Below are 16,056 nucleotides of genomic sequence, written 5' to 3'. Positions count from 1 at the left end.
TGTGCCCACGGCCGGGCTCCGGCACAGCTGCTTCCCGGCTCGGCTGCGTGGGTGTCGGGCAGGCTGGGCCCGTGGGGCGCCCGCACCACTCGCGGTGGGTGACACCCGCGTGGTCCCACTCGGGGGAGGCCATGCCCGTGGGGGGGCGGGGGGGGCATGTCTGTGGGGCTGGGACACGCCACACGCACGGGGCTATGGGGAGGGTGTCTGTGGGGCTGGGACACACCGCGCCCGTGGGTACGTCCGTGGGGTGGGACGCGCTGCGCCCGTGGTGTCGGGGCGGAGCTGTGCCCGTGGGGCTGAGGCACAGTGAACCCATGGTGGGGGGGGGCGGGGCGTGCCCGTGGGGCCAGGACATGCCGCGCCCGTGGGGCCTGGGGTACCCGTGGGGCTGGGACACGCCGCGCCCGCGGGGGTCAGGGCGATGGCAGCCCCCCCATCAGCGCGCAGCCAGGCCCCGCCCCTGCCGCCGGCGGCCAATGAGGAATCGCTTAGTCTGGGACCGCCCCGTCCCCGCTGTCATCACACACCCGCACGTGGAGGGGGCGGGTCGGGGGCGGGACCTCGGCGCTGTGCGTCACCGCATTTCCTCCCTTCCATTGGTCGCGCGGCCCCACCGCTCGCCTCGCCCCGCGCCGTGCCCCGCCCAGCGCACCAATCAGCGCAGGGGAGGTGGGTACGGGAGGGGCGTGTCCCCGCCGGCACCCGGAAGGAGCGGACGGAGCCGCGCAGTAGTCGGGGCGCAGCGGCGGCGGCGGCAGCAGTAGAAGCGGCAGCGGTGGAGGGGGCGCTGGTGGGTCCGGCGGGGACGCGGGCGGATGGGGGCACGGTACAGAACAGAACCAGGCGGGGACATCGGCTCGGCTGCCCGGCGTGGGAGGGGTTAATGCGCCCCGTACCTGGTTCCAGAAGGTTCGGGGGGGGGGCGCGCTGAGGCTGGGGGTCTGGGGGGACCGGGACCGGGTGGTACCAGGGGGCCGTGACTGAGGGGGCCGTAGCCGAGGGGCCGCAACCGGGAGTGCTGTGGCCGGGGGAAGCGGTGGCGGGGGCCGCGGCAGCCGGTGTGACCGCAGAGCGACTTTGGGAGCGGGGGGGTGCTGTGGCAGGGACGCTGTGCCCCCCGCCCCGCGCGGTGTCGGTGCTCGGTGGGGGGCGGTGGCTGGGGCGGCGCAGGCTGTGCTTGGGGGGGTTGCCCCCCGTCCTGGCTCCCGGCCCCTCGCCAGGGCCCCCCCGGCAGCTGACGGAGGCTGTGCTGTCCCTGGTCTCGCCCAGCGAGGCCACCTCCTCTGCGCCGTGACATGGGCAGGGACAGCCCGACCGCTGCCCTGCGACAGGATGGGGCCTCCTCCTCCTCCTCCTCCTCCTCCTCCTCGTCCTCCTCCTCCAGAGCTTCAGCTCAAACCCGGCCCCGGCTGGGCCCAGCTGGACGTTCAGCCCCCCCCTCCAGGCCGGACACCCGCATCCCGGCCACGCAGCCCACCGAGACGGGGAGCTGGAGGCGCGGCTCATCCAGCGCCGGCTTGGCCGGCACCTGCCCCCTGCGTGGGTAAATCACAACCCTCGGCGTGGGGCTGCCGAAAAATAGCGCTGGAGCGGATGTGAACCCCAGCATCCGTGGCGAGAGGCCTGCTGCCCTCTGGTGACAGCCGCCACGGGCGGAAGGCCCCATCGCGGAGGGGACATCTGCCCACCCAAAACCAGCAGCTACAGAACTGGTTGGGGGGGGGGGTGGGGGTGTGGGTTCGGGCGTTTTGCTGTGGCTGGGGCACTCCACTTTTACAGACACCACCCGGGTGGTGCGCAGCGTACTCCTGGCAGTCCCAGATGTTGGAATCCTGGATTTGGAAAGCCGCTGTGTGTTAGGGAAGGCAGAGGGGATGGCTGCGTGGTGGGAAACTGGGCAAACCCACAGCCCACCCGTGAACGTGACCCATCTGGTGATGTGTGTGAGTGGCATAGGCTTATTTCTGAGGGTTTCCAGACTCCTTTTGTTTTTTTAAGGAAGAAGTGTGGAGTCTGCAGCTGCTGTGGAAAGTGTATGGCAGAGGAATTAGGGTATTTTCAAAGTCACTTCCACTCAGTGCCTTTTTAAAAAGCGTCATACAAGCAAAGATCTGCTTACGGACGTGTCCGTGCCTCAATTGTGTCTGTCTGCCTTAGCAGAGAGGGGAAGTGGTGACCTTGTGGAGAGCGTAGCAGGATTGAACCCTAACGCAAAGGAGAGTCTCAGCAAACCTGATAACACAATGCAGAAGGTGAAGAAGGTCTGGCGGGTGGAAGAGCAGAAAACTCCCGATCTGACAGTACTAGAGTTACTTTTGGCTGGGCCCTGCTTTAGAAAGGGGTTGAGGACCGGGAGAATTAAGTCATCCTGTAAAGCCTCACCACCGCCTTGTTTCGCAGCAGCGATTCACATCGTGCGGGTCTTGGCGTGAGCGAGCGGCAGGGCCCCGGTGGGGACTACATGTCCCAGCATGCAGCTCCTTCCGCACAGCCCAGCGGTTTGGGCATCGCAGCTGGCTGGGATCTGCAGCCTCCTGGCAGCTCTGGCTGTGCTGACAGCACGGCAGCGGTGAGAGCTTGGTGGGCAGGGGGGGTTGTACAGGGTTTGGATCAGAGTGGAATGCTGCTGCAGTTGCAGAGGAGACAGCATCTGCCTTTGCCTCGTCGGCAGCAGCTGCTCCCGTAACGTTTTGCTGGGTTCCTGCTGACTCTTGTGAGGCCTGAGTGCCTCCCTTCCCATGGACCCTGAGGTGGCCAGGATGTGTGGGACAGCAGAGCCCTCCTGTCACCCCAGCTGTAGAGCTGCGGTCCTTTAGGAGCTGGACCTGTGGACTGAGGTCAGGCCTGCAAGTGGGGTAGGGCTGGGGCCATTTCAGCTCTGCCGCTCACCCACGTTGTTTCTGTGCCCCGCATGAGAAGTTTCTTGCCCATCATTGGAAGGAAAGCTGGTGGGGTCACTCTGCACCGACTTTGGGAACCCTGCTATTTGACACACAGCTTGCTGAGGGGCTCCCCTGCCTTTACAGCAAGCTGGGCAGAGCAACTCTCAATGCTGTTCTTCACATCTGCCCTCTCCAGAAATGGACTATAGGGGATAACAGATAATTTTAATTTTTCTGGTAGGGTTGCTGTATCACTACTGGTGGCTTCCTCCAAGGCAGATGAAGCCCCCAGTCCATACACCCTCCTGCCGCTGTGGTGCTGAGCTTCCCCATCCCCTGTTACCTTGTCAGTTTCAGGTCTTCTGAGCAAGTGGAGCAGGAGGAGGAAAGGAAGTTCCCTCCCTGGGTCCCTCAAGGGACCTCTGAAGGCAGAGAAGCACATCTGCACCACTGGTCTTCCTCTTGCTGTCTGCTGCCAGCTACTTGCCCTGGCCTGTTTCTGCACGGCCTCGCTGAGTAGCAGAGGGCAGAGACGCATGGATGTTCCTCACTGCTTCTGACTCTAAGGGCGGTTCAAGGGGATAGTTTTTGATTTGCCTCTTGAAAGTCAATGACTCTTAACTCTTCCTGAGTCCTTTAGCTGCCCTTGCTGCTCTGGGCCTGCCCACACTTGTCCCCTGCTTATTTGGGAGGCACCATTGTGTGCTGTGTGGAAATGCACAGTGCCTGGGGGCCAGGATGCTTCCTGGATGCAGAAGAAGAAAACATGTCGTTTGTAGGTATGTGACCACAGACATGAAAGGAAAGAGTGAAGCTGTATTGATTAGAAAAATGGTGTCCTCAGCACACTGTCAATGGAGCTGTAATCATGTTGTCAGAAGCTTCCGTGGCTGGAGGAATTAATGAGTCAGGTTTAAAGCAGGACATGTGTGAAGGGCAACACAGGAGAAATCCTGAAAGGAGCTATTTTATGTTAACAGTTGGCTTGTGGAGGGTGTTGTTGTGGGTCACCTGTCAGTGAGAATCTTCTGTGGAAGTGTTTTTCCTGATGCCGCTCCACAGCACGTCACTGCCAGGGACCCCCTTCCTCCTGCGGGCTGCGTGGGTCCCTGTGTCATGGTAACGCCATTGCATGTTTCTGGCCCTTCCTTCTGCCTGCAGTGCCTGGCAGTTCTGCTCCCTGGAGCCTGTTTTCAGACCAGCTTTCTTCTTTTGCTTTTCCATTTTGCTTTTGCTCATGAGCAGGTGAGTATAACCTCTAGAGAACTTGATCTCAGGAAGTTTGGGGTTTGCTTTAGAAATTACTTTCTTTGACTGGGAGGTGTCCTTGCAAATCTTCATCCTCCCTCTGCCTTTGCTCCTCTCTTTTGTAGTCCCCTTTGCTTGGCCTCGTGAATGCCCAGCTGCCAATTAACATGTTTTTCCCCTGTTTCTATCAGTGTCCTCAGCTGGTTGTGAATCCTGAATGAAGAGCAGCTGAGCTCACATGCTCTGCATTTCAGAGAGCTCTTTCAGGACTGGCTGGTGGTTTGCAGTCATACTTGCCTGTGTTGTGGCCTGGACAACCCCCCAGCTAAGCAGTGTGATGGCAGAACAATACTTGTATGGGAAGCCTTCAAAGGAGTCCTATGTACTGCAAAAAGTGCAGTTAGTGATTCAGATGGAAATGCTTTTCAGTAACGAATCCATGTCCCAGGCCAGGGCTGATGTCAACCCTGGGATTCTTCTTGTTGGAAGTGAACAAAGATGCAAAGCCCTTTATGCAAGAGCTGAGGTGATAATCTAGATATCCTGGCCTGAGACCATTTAGGGTAATTGCATTCTTCTTGGGGAGGGTTTTCAACCTGTCCCTGTCAAATGCATCGCCTTGCTTTCTGTGCTGCAGCGGTATGTGGGTGGCAGTACTTCAGCCATGTCCAAAGCAATTCTTGTCACTGCTCAGGCTTAGAGCCTTTTGAGCCTTCTCTGAAAGACAGGGTGGTAGAGCAGGGAGTTTGTGGAGAGTTTAAAATATACGTATATTTACACGTGCACATGCTACACTTACTGGGCCTTGTTCTGCTTCTAAGCTCTCCAAAAGCATAGCCCTGGTGACCGGCTGGTACGGCTTCCAGGTGGGACCTCTCCTGGGATGCCGGTGCAGGTTGACCCCCGCTAGCTGTGTAGGTGACAGTGACATTAAGCACAAACTGTCTGGGTGCCATCATGACTGTTTTAAGGACCAGTGCACCCAGTAAGCTAGTGTAGGGGTGACTCCCCCCATCACGATGTAAAGGCTGTGCTGCTGGGGCACCGGCAGCGTGGCTGCCCGCGGTGGTTTGCTGCCGCAGCTCTGGCCGGAGCTGAGTTGTGCTGCTGGTGGTACTGCAGGCTGGTAGCCCATGCAGGAGGGCAGACTGGGGAGTGGGCACTACCCCTACACAGCTTTTTGCTCATCTTGTCTGTGGCCAGGGGAATGTCAGATCTGGTTTTGAGGAGGTTGATGATGTCCCATTTTTCAGGACTTACTGGGCATGAAGACCTAGCCCCCACGCAGTGCAATCTCCAGTAGTCTGTAATTACAGCACTGGGAGCCTGGGGAGGAGTCTTAAACAACGTCTTTGTGATGGTGTTGGCAGGCCTCTCAGAGATTTCTATTAAGCAGTTGTCGTTTTCCCCTTTTGCTGTAGCCTGGGAAACGCTGCGGTGTTGGATTTGGCTTGGTCTATTTGGGTTGTTGGGAGCGATGTCTCCCCACAGCGGAGTCTGGCCCTGCCTGCCCTGGCTCCACATCCCTGTGAGGTGGTTTAGTGGGGACCTGTGGGGACCACAGCCAAAGCCTGTTCTTGCAGATGAACCATCTGCCAGTGCACCCACTCGAGTACCGGCAAAGCCTCTGGTGGAGCAAGGTATGGCTGCGCAGGTGAAGAAGAACAAAGCCGAGGCCACAGAAAGGACTTTAATTCCCATTGAGATCTGGGAAACGGGGGTGGTGGCTGAGACATTAGCAGCCCTCTCTGTGCAACCAACAGTGCACCTGCCTGGAGTCATGCAGGGACCTGGGTGATAACTGGAACCCTGAGAGGGGTTGCAGCTGGAGGGACGGCCTCAGCACTAGTAAAAGATATGATGGGATCTTTGAGGTGCCCAGGGGGTCTCGGTTCTGTGTGTAAGCCTCTAACTTGCTTGGCTTGAATGAGCAATGACTGCCCACCCAGCATTTGGAAGGTCTTCTTGCATGGGCAGGTATTTCCCAGCTAAGCTGAACATGTGTCTGTGCATTTGTCTTTCCAGATAACCCAAGACAGCTGTAACAGGCAACTCCAGGACCACAGTGCGAGTGCTGACAGCTGAGAGCTGCCTTTCCCATCTGCTTCAGCTCTGCACCAAGGTTAGTACCCATTCAATCATCGCCAGTTTCCCTTCCTTCACCAGGGCTACGTGAAGAAGACAGGGAACCCTGTGCTCTCCATCCCTCGGCCCATTAGGGACAGTTCTGTAGAGCAGGGGTCACCCAAGTGAGATGCTCACACACTGTGCTTGCTGGATGCTTCTGCCTCCAGGAGAGCAAACCAAACCCTTCTCTCACCCCAGAGCTCAGGTACGATTTTGCCAGGAGAGGTTACATGGGGAAGCCACTGTTTAGGACATGTGGCTGCCAAGGCTGCATGGCTCTTCCTCTGAAGTGTCTGCCAGGGAAGTCTGGGGCCAGTCCAGAGACAGCTGGAGCCTGGGCCTCAGGCCATCTCATCCTTCCGCTTGATGCTGAAGTGGTACCCACAGTGAGTGAGGCAGAGGTAGATTCAGCTGGGAAGTTAAAAGGAAGGAAGAAGTCCTTAGCTCATGTCAGTGCTCTGTGCTGCGAACTCCCAACCACACAACGCAGTGGCAGCAGAGCAGCCCCTTTATCCAGCTGAGTTGTGACAGTCACTAACACCTGCTCCGTGCTGGGATCTTACATCTCGCTTTGTGATGGAGAAGAGATGTTAGGTGGCTAAGATCAGAGAAAAGGGCTGCCCTCAATTCTGCCGGACTTCCTTGCAGTTACTGGTCCACCAAGCTCACAGCATCCTCTCAGGGCTCCCCTGCCTTTTGACAAGAGGCATTTTAACACAAGGCTCACCGTGCTGGATCCACTTTTCTTCCCCCACCTTACCTTGCTGGAGAAATAGCTTAATACCTCTAGGGACAGGAAAAGTCTCATATATGTGTAATGCAGCAGCTTCTCCCATTACTTGGTCATGCCATGAACCTCTTCTTGCTTGTTTGGCTGTTGCCTAACCCAGATAATATCAGTGACCTCATATTTGGGCTGAATGAACTGTGTTAGTTCAGTTTAATGCAGCTGGCAGTATTCTGGAAGCCAGTACAGCTTGCAGTCCTTTGGACAGACTTGCAGTGCCTCTGTTGGCAATAGGGTGGAATGCTTTGCTGACAAACTCGAAGACCTGGGCAAAGTGGTGATTATAGCTTCAACAGAAAGTGGTCAGCCTAATGGCCTTCATCCTGCTCTTAGCATGTGAGGGCTGCCCTTGCCCCTTGGACTGACCAGCTGATCATGGACTAGGTCTTCTTTCCACTGGAAATCCCAAGAAAATGCTGCCTCCCCTTCAGAGATGGGAGCCCTGGGTTCCATGTGAGTATTGGCACTGGAGTTATGTGAGGAATCTCCTTTTTAACCTACTGTGTCTGTTGCAAGTAGGTCGGGCATTCAAAGATCCTGTTCATGGGAGTGTTGGGACAGCTGGATCCTTGTTTGGTTCCTGCTGCTCCCAAGAATGGAGCAGAGGATCATCTGCTGAGGCTAATTTTAGGTCTCCGAACACTGCCGGTGTGCTTCTGAGGCCCTGTTTGTGTGTGATCCTGTGTCTCCCTGCTAAGCGCTATGTGAGAGTCCTGTATCCTCAAGGTTTTGCTGGGGCACAACGTCCCAGGGATTAGGAAGAACTTTGAATTCCTCACTTACCTTAAGTGTCTAAACCATATCATATGGATGTGTGACCCCTTTTTTTTAGCCCTAGCACCAAGCACCTTCTGGACCTTGCTTTGTGGGTGCCCACACATTGCGTGGTGGGAAGTGGGCTGCGGCTTTCCAGCCTTTCCCTGCCAAAAAATGCAGCATCCCTCCTGTTTGCAGCAGTTGGTTCCTGTTGTCTTGGGTGGGCGCATGCAGTGCAGAAAACAGTCTTTGAGAAGGCTCTGGATGTGGAAATACTGCAAAGCCCACACACGAGTCAGATAAGAGCCCAGCTCTGGCCCTCTCTGTACGGCTGGATGGCTGCTTGGCATCTACCACCGCCGTCCTCCAGCCCAGCGCAGCACAGGGTGAGGCTTCCCGACCTCTCCCTTGTTTGTACACCCAAGACTTTTGGTCTCTCTGCACTTTTTGGTTTCCACCTGCTCAGGTGATTTCTTTCAGCAGCGCTGAGCTTTGCTAAGTTTCATGTTGAGGCAAGACGTGGCTCTGCAGTTTTGGCCCATCTTTATTTTTAGTCTGTGTAAGACATAGTTGATGGTATCAGAAGGAAGTTGCATGGTCTCCTGAGCTCCGTGACTCATCCTGGATCAGGACTGAGGCTTCGCTAGCTTCTGCTATAACCCTCAAGTGATGTAACCAGTTGTGGTGGGCCCTACTAGATTTGGGGAAGGGCAGAATGGGGAGGGAAGCAGAACTTTTAGAAATTCTTTTTTATCCATTCTGTTAAGTCATTAAATTAATTAATTGAACGATATTGGCAAGTATCACACCTGAGTGTGGTTTAGCGGGGTCCTTTGTCTTCCCCTTGCATCTTGTGCCTGTGTGGGAGAGCAGAAAGGGAGAGGACCTCTGCTTACATGCTGAGTTGGGTAACTCTTTAGCAGCACGTAGCAACAGTAGAAAACAATTTTTAGGACAGGAAGCAAAGCAGGATCCTGTCTCCACTTGAAGCCACAGCGAGGTTTGGTGCAGCAGAACAGATCTGCCTGAAGTGGAAATGGGCTGGGACTGAAGAGCAGAGACTTAGGAGATGCCTGCCAGGCTGCAGCAAGAAGAGTCTGGGACCTCATTTCCATCAAATCCGGTGCTGCCACAAGGTAGAAATAGCTGATGGGGCTTTCTGACCTGCAGGCAGCCGTGCTGTGCTGGTCTGGGCTGGGCAGGGGCTGCATGTCACCACTATGGAGCAGGCAGCGTGGGAGAGGCGGTGATGCTGAAGCATCCCTGCCTGCCGCAGCACAACACGGGGTGCAGCTAGAGGGGCCTCTGTGCCCCATGTCTGGCTGCCCAGCTCTCCTTTGTCACGCTTCAGGACTGGGCTCCGTGGGGTGTGATGCACCCAGTTCCAGAATAGGCACCTTGCCTGCAAAGCAGGTAGGGATGATGGCTTGTGGGGATGGGCTTCCAGCTCTGCCCCGTTTCCTTCCTTGGGGTAATGAACAACCCTTTAGGAGCACATTGAGGCTTTTGGGTGTTGTGCGGCGGGTTTTATGTATTGAGTAGTGGGGAGTGGACAGCAAGGCTAGGGGGAGCAGACACAAAGGAAGGAGGTAGAGGGGCGTGCTTGGGGGGATTGCTATGGCAACTCGCCGCTGGCAGCATCCCAGCACTGCTCTTTCCACAGCACATGGTGGAGGAGCAGCCGCGGAAAACATGCAGCCTGCCACAGCCCTGGATGCAGCCCCATCCCAGCCGTACCATGGGCTCGGCACCGCTGGGCTCCTGCATCACAATCTGGTGTCAGGAGCCGTTCTCCCCAGGCAGCTGCCTCAGGGTGGGTGGCCCAGGGTGTTTTGTCCCCTCTTTTGCCCCTCGCTGGGGAACGGGCAGGCAGCTCCTGTTTGCAGATCTGTTTTGTTTGAAGTCTTGAGTTGCAGAGCAGGCCCAGCCAGAAAGAAACCAGTCCCCTGGGCCCTCTTAGTGAACCACAGAGGAAAGCAAGTCATTCTGCTGCCCTTGCTCATCCTCAGTTAGTCAATGTAAGTGGCTCCAGCCGTGCCTGCACCTTCCAAGGAAGCTTGGCCTTGTACTGTGCTGTCCACCTCGCACAGCTAGCTTGCCTTGTTCGCAGTATCTGTACTGTGGTGGAGAGCAGATGCCCTAGTGAGCCCTCTGATACGGTCCAAGACCATCCTCTGGGGCAGGTAACGGAGGAGTCAAACGTTTCTGAAGCTGCCTTTGGGCAGACCCCTTGCCAGATGCTGGTAGAGAGCTGGCTCCAGGTGAAGGAAGAGGGTAACATCGTGCCACTTGCTGCGCAGCGAGAACAGGTCAGGAAGCTGGCTCCAGCCTGGCCATAATGTGAGCGTTACTGAGACCCGATGTGTCATCCATAATGTACCTAAAGGCCTGGATGCAAGCCAGGGGGAAGGGACTGGCTGGCAGCAAGCACAGCTTCCCCATCTCAACATGGATGGCTCTGTGAGCTGTGAACCTCTCTCATTACACCTCTCAAAGGTCAGTGCTCACAGTGAGCTACAACGCCCTGCCCACAGCTCTGCGCCCAGCCCAGAATGGGAGGGGAAGGAGCCTGCTCCACTTCTGGAGGATGCTCTGAACTTGTGCAGGTCAAATGTGTGGAGTTGCCATAGGGTGGCACACAGTGCTGTAGGGCCTGTGGCCAGAGTTTGTCTGGGACTAGGATGTCCAGGCAAATCTCAAATCTGGAGGGGAAAGGACACTTGTCTGTGAGCTGCCCAAACAGCCCTATGCTCATAAAGGTCACAATTCTTGCCTGAACTGTGACCACTCCTTCCAGCTCTGAACCAGGGTAAAAAGCCTCAGACGTTCCTCTGAAAACTATTTCACCGTTTCAACCACTACCATAGTGTCCATCTCTGATTTAGGGTGATTATAGGATCTGTATAGACTGCCAAACTCTCTCCAGTGAGTCTTTCAGTCATCTGAAAACTTGAAATGGGCTAGCCTTGTTTATAAAATACCCCCTGGACTCCAAATCTAGTGTTCCCAAGGGAGAGCAAACAAAGAGGTGAAAGGTGGAACTTGGAGCCTCTGAGAAAGCCACCTGTGACACAGTGGTGTGCTTCCCCCATTCTGCTTCTGACAAGTTCCTTCCCCTTTCAGAGGGGAGCAGATTGCTTCATGCTGGCAGCCAGAGCTTCATTCCCATGGAAGAAGCTGGGATGCTGGTACCTGACACTGAAGGCAATTTCAGATCAGGAGCTCGAGTGCTGCTCTTCCTGTATGTGACCTTCAGCACCTGGCGTGAGAACTGGCATTACAATATCTTACAGGTGTGGATGATGGCAGAGCATGGTCAGAATCTGTTGAACTAAAAAGTGATTCCCTCCCTCTGACTCCACTTTCACAGCCCATTGCTTCTGATCTTTCCTCTGGACTGAGGCCTAAAGATGTGCTATGAAATGTCATGGAGTGGATGCAGAGCCCAGCAGATAAGGCTCTGGGGTTTGTGTGCGTGTTGGGGTGTGAAGTGCCAGTTTCTAGGGCAGAAGGTGTTTTTTCTTTTGCCATTTATACGGCACCTTGCATGCCGAGATCCTTGCCCAAGACTCAAGCTCCTGAGCACTGTGGCCTGATGAGTTATGTCATCTTTGAAAGTGCTGGTCCCTCTTTTTCTGTCTTGCCTGTTCGTGCTACACATTTTTAAGCACAGCACCAAGAATCAGAAAAGCCCAAAGGCAGTGGGGTCACATACTGTGCTCCCAATTTGGGAAGGAGTTAAGACAGGCAGTGCTGGAATAAGCATTGAGAGAGAGGCAGCCAAGAGGCATTTCCTTCTGGCTGAGCTGCGGTGTTGAAGTTTGGAAAGTACTGTGTGGGTTATGGGCTGCTGCGCTTTGCTGCTGCCGTCGCCTTAGGCAAGTCCGGGACACGCATACCTGCTAGTAGTCAGATGGGGACACCACACTGAGCAGTGTCACTCTGAAAAAATGGCCAGTGTCCTTTTGGACATCAGGAGCAACCTTAATGCTGCTGCTGTGGGAAGAGTGCCGGGGATTTTGGCAGGGAGGTGATTGATCATTGGGACCAGAAGGAAACTGACTTGGTGGGAGTTGCTACCTGCATTCCCTAAATTGTGAGAAGATAGTTGAGCCCAGAAGCACTTTACAGGTCGCCCTGTCTGGAAGATGCATGAAGAATAGCTTGTAAGAGCCACCTCTTTGCTCAGCTCAGACCTGGGGAACAGGCCTGGACTCTGTGCGCTGGGGTTTTCATACTACCAGTCAGCAGGGCTGTGGCCCTGCAGAGAGAGCATAGCACAGACAGGTTAGCGCGGTCACTTTCCGTGCCAGTCCTTTCTATAGCAGTGCATTGCTAATGAGATTAGCATCGCTGGGCCAGCGGTGCACAAAGAGGGTGATTCTCAGGGTCCTCTCTGCGGTGGCTGCCAGCAAAATAAAACTGCTATGGCATCAAGTAGTGGGTCTGAGCTTTGCTTTCAATTCGTCTTCTAGGAGCCAGCAACAGCTAAAAATATGAGCAGTTTTTGAGGAACTAGAATATTCTTAGGCTTTTTTTCTGGGGCCAGTCTGCCGACCTCTCCACTGGCCTGACGGTCTGGGATCTTAAGGTATTTGCAATGATCTGTCCTGGCTGCGTGATAAATCTGGGAAGAGAGAACACAATCGGTGGCATCAAGCTGCCACCCTGAAAGTGCCCTCTTGCTGCTGTGCCTGTTCCCTGTAACCAAAGGGCTGTTTCATGGCTCAGGTATGTTGAGGAAACAGACTTACAGCTCCTTGCTTTCTCTCATGCAGCTATTTCCCTGGCAGCTCAGTAGGAATGGTTTATTACAGATTACAGATCTGTTTAGTTCTGTTTCCCTACAATATCACACTCTTAGAGTAACGGAGCAGAACGCAGTGGTGTTTCCGGAGGAAGGCTGCTATCAGAGGCCAGCCCTGTAGCAGAGGCTGGAAGTGAGGAGCAGCAGTTTACCAGGAAATGCCTGTGTTCATGTGCTGGTGGCTTTTGGGAAGGAAAAGGCTTCTCACCCTTGAAAACTTCTTTACAACAGGACTCCAAACATTGCTGATGGAGCTGCACCAGTGTGAGCAGCAGTGAGAATGTTGCCCTCCAGAGCCTGGGAAAGGTCTGACCAAAGCGGTGGTCTGTAAGGAAAAGTCCAATTCTGTCCTTAAGTGAACTTCCAAGTGTGTTTTGTTTTTGTTTTTTTTTTTTCTGAATGTTTTTTTTGTTTGGGGTTTTTTTGTGGTGGTGGTTTGGTTTGGGCTTTTGTCTGCTGCCAAAAAGAAAAGGTATTGCTTGTGCAAATCCTTGTAAGGAAAGAGCAGGGAATTTCCTTTGGAGTGAGCCTGGCTGAAACTCGATGCGTCTCAGATGTGTGTTAACAGAGAAATGAAAAGATTGTGCCATAAAGTGATAGGGGATAATGAGTTTAATCTACTATTATGTTGTCCTGGGATTTAGAGCTGGGGCAAGGGTTTTGGCAATAACGTTATGCTTTGCATGACAACAGCAGCGAGTACCACCTGAACACACCTCCCTGGGGAGGGGTGAAGTGGTCTGTTTTCAGAGAGTCCCCAGGAAGGCAGAGCGAGGCAACCGAGAGATGCGGGCCTGGGGAAAGATGCCAGGAGACTTGCAGATGAGCAGTGCATCTTCTGCAGCTTGAGCTCTGCTTTCTCATTCGGTGACCCAGTTGAACTGGACAATGCTGGGCTCTCAACCTCATTGAGATCTTGAGAAATACCATAAAGAACCTGGAACTTTAATAACATTAGTGAGATGTCTGACCTGCAGCCTGAATGAACAAATCTTGATCTTTAGCTTTTCTGCCTACAAAGTAGATAGATGGGACGAGACCTAGGGATTTTAAAGGATGCTAGTGTGGGTGAACAGTGCTGTGGACCTTGTCCTGGAACAGGCCCTCAAAAGGGTTTTTGGAGGCTGGGATCAGTACCTGGAAACTTACCAGCTCCTAGAGCTGGACCAGAGAATCCAGGTCTTTACTTGAACACATGAATCTTTTAAAGTAAAGCATGCGACAACCTGTTCTCAAGGAAGCACCCAGGCCCTACCAGCCTTTTGGAAGCCAGGACACTCTTCTGGTTTGTAATGCTCTATCTTTTTGTTTGTTTGTTTGTCTGGGCTTTATGTTTTGGTTTTTTTTTTTTTTTTTTTTTTGTTTTGTTCCTATATGGTATTACCTTTCTTTTCTGGGCCATACTAAGTTACATGCATCTGATACAGAGCCCTGCATGTCCCCGTCCCCTCTGGTGCCAGAGAGCATGTGGGCCAGTCTGCGGGACCAGATGTATCCCAGCTGAGCTGGGGGCAGTCCTTATGGCCAGCAGCAGAGTAGGGACAACTTCTGCTTCAAAGAGAGGTGGGAACAGAGAAGGCTCGTAATTTGGGTAGCTGCTTAGTTACTACAGGACATGTGAGAATCTTTATCTCTCCCCATCGCTGGGGTTTTCAGAGGTGTCAGTACCACCCTTGCTGTGCTCCCCACACAGTGACCCGTGCTGGGGGCTGCCCACCCTTCCTCATGGGCAGGGATGGCACACCGTGCCTCAGTTTCCCTGTGGCTTGGGGAGCATGGAGATGGGGAGCAGGACCAGAAACAGGCAGAGGGGAAGTTAGAGCAGCTGGTAGGAAATGGCATTTTGGGGTGCTGCAGGATGGCCCTACCCCATGCTGTCTGCAGAGGTTGTGTTTTGGGGTGCAGCGATGCGAGCCTTGCTTTGTCTGCTGTGGAGCTGGTGTTTTGAGGTACTGCAGGGCAGCTCTGTTCCATCCCGGCTGCAGAGCTGGCATTTTTGGGTGCTGCAAGGCAGCCCTGGCTCCATACTGCCTGTTCCTGCGCCAGGGATCATGCTAGGGTAGGGAGGGCTGACTGCACCTCCCATCCCCTCTGCATTCCCACGTGCGGAGCGTATGGTTATGGACAGTCCTGTGGCACAGCTTCCTCCAACGTGTGATTTATGGGCTGCTGCTCAGGATGGGGTCTGAGCTTAGCTCAGGCAAGGCAAAAATCAGGAGCGCTATCACTGCTCTCTCACCGATGTGCAGTCTGCGGAGGGAACAGTACAGCATCTCTCTCTGTATCTGCTTTCCGCCTGGGCGTGGAGCAGTGGCTGTACCTGGGGGCAGGAGCAGAGGAGCCCTTCCAGAAGTGACAAAGGGAATGCCCAGTCCTACCTGCTTCCTTCCTCACCTTTCTTCCTTCCTTGCAGCCCTGAATCTGCATGCATAGAGGGTGTTTTGTAATAAACTCGCTGAACCGAGGGCAGGCAGTGTGAGACCAAGAGACTATAAAGACTTGCAAGCCCTAATCATGCCCATGTCACTGCAGCAGTGTGGGGTGCAGGATCCCCACGTAGCCTGGTGGTAGTTTGTACTGAAGATGAGGATGATCAGAGGCATCTTCCCCTCACCCTGCTGTGTGTATCCAATGCGTCCTGCGAGCCACCAGCAGATTGTCAGCACAGCTTTTCTGTAGGTGGAGGGTAGGTCCAGCTTCCCACAAATGCTGCTGCTTGCCTTGCTTTTGTGAAGCACTCTTTATTTGAGGCAGTGCCCTAAGGGTTAAGCCACGGCTGTGGGGTAGGGTTGGTAGCAGGAACAAAGAGGGCTTTTAAGGTCTGTGTTGGGCTAGGAACAGAGGGGATGGAGTGAGTCTTTCCCAGTGTGTTGAATTACAAAGGTCATGGAGACCCTTTTGCTGGGAGGCAGCAGCAGTTGAGGTCCCTGCTGGAAGTGGGGCAGAGAGAAAAGAAAGTGTGAAGGTCAGCGAGAGCAACTTCGTGGGGAGCTTTAGGGCCAGAATGAAAACTGGAGCTGTATCCTGGGATAAATAAGTGTTGCACACAAGGCTGGGAGCCAGGAGGGCAGGACTACAGGCTTTGTGCAGGCCTTCTGCCCTGGGATTTTTGGGTGGTTTGGTTTTGGTTCCCCCCCCGCCCCCGTATTGTATTTGCAGCTGCCTGCACGTGTGGCACCTGAATTCGGAGCATCACTGGTGTAGCCAGCACTTGGGCCTCTCCAACCTGCTCTGAGCCCGTGAAGGCTGCAGAGGGTAAAAGGTGCCTGCGAGGGAGGATCTCTCCAGAATGCAGAAGAAGAGACAGTTCTGGGTGCCTGTACACATCTTGCTTTGGCAGGAGAGGGAAGTTGGCTTTTAAATGCCTGCCCAGGCTAAAATTGTTTTTTTTTTCATGTGTAGTTAAGCAGAAAAGCCTGCATCTAGCTGCTTCCCTAGCCCTTCTG

At 54.5% G+C, this 16,056-nt stretch overlaps 1 protein-coding gene across 10 annotated transcripts in view; it reads left to right on the top strand.

Moving 5' to 3' along the window:
• The first annotated feature begins 733 nt into the window (after positions 1-733).
• Positions 734-16,056, top strand: part of ATOSB (atos homolog B) — a 38,110-nt gene continuing 22,787 nt past the window's right edge. For 8 of the 10 annotated variants that reach the window (XM_086770881.1, XM_086770873.1, XM_086770879.1 and 5 more), the window contains exons 1-2: positions 734-793; positions 6,159-6,255. The gene's annotated coding sequence lies outside the window, so the exon portion shown is untranslated. Of the gene's footprint in view, positions 794-853; positions 913-4,438; positions 4,660-6,158; positions 6,256-16,056 lie in introns of those variants that run through there. The other 2 variants (XM_086770874.1, XM_086770877.1) reach the window with 2 other exon arrangements.

This window comes from Chlamydotis macqueenii, chromosome Z (assembly GCF_036417535.1).
Source record: "Chlamydotis macqueenii isolate bChlMac1 chromosome Z, bChlMac1.mat, whole genome shotgun sequence".
NCBI classification, from domain to species: Eukaryota; Metazoa; Chordata; class Aves; order Otidiformes; family Otididae; genus Chlamydotis; species Chlamydotis macqueenii.
This window is presented reverse-complemented; position numbering and strand designations above follow the sequence as displayed.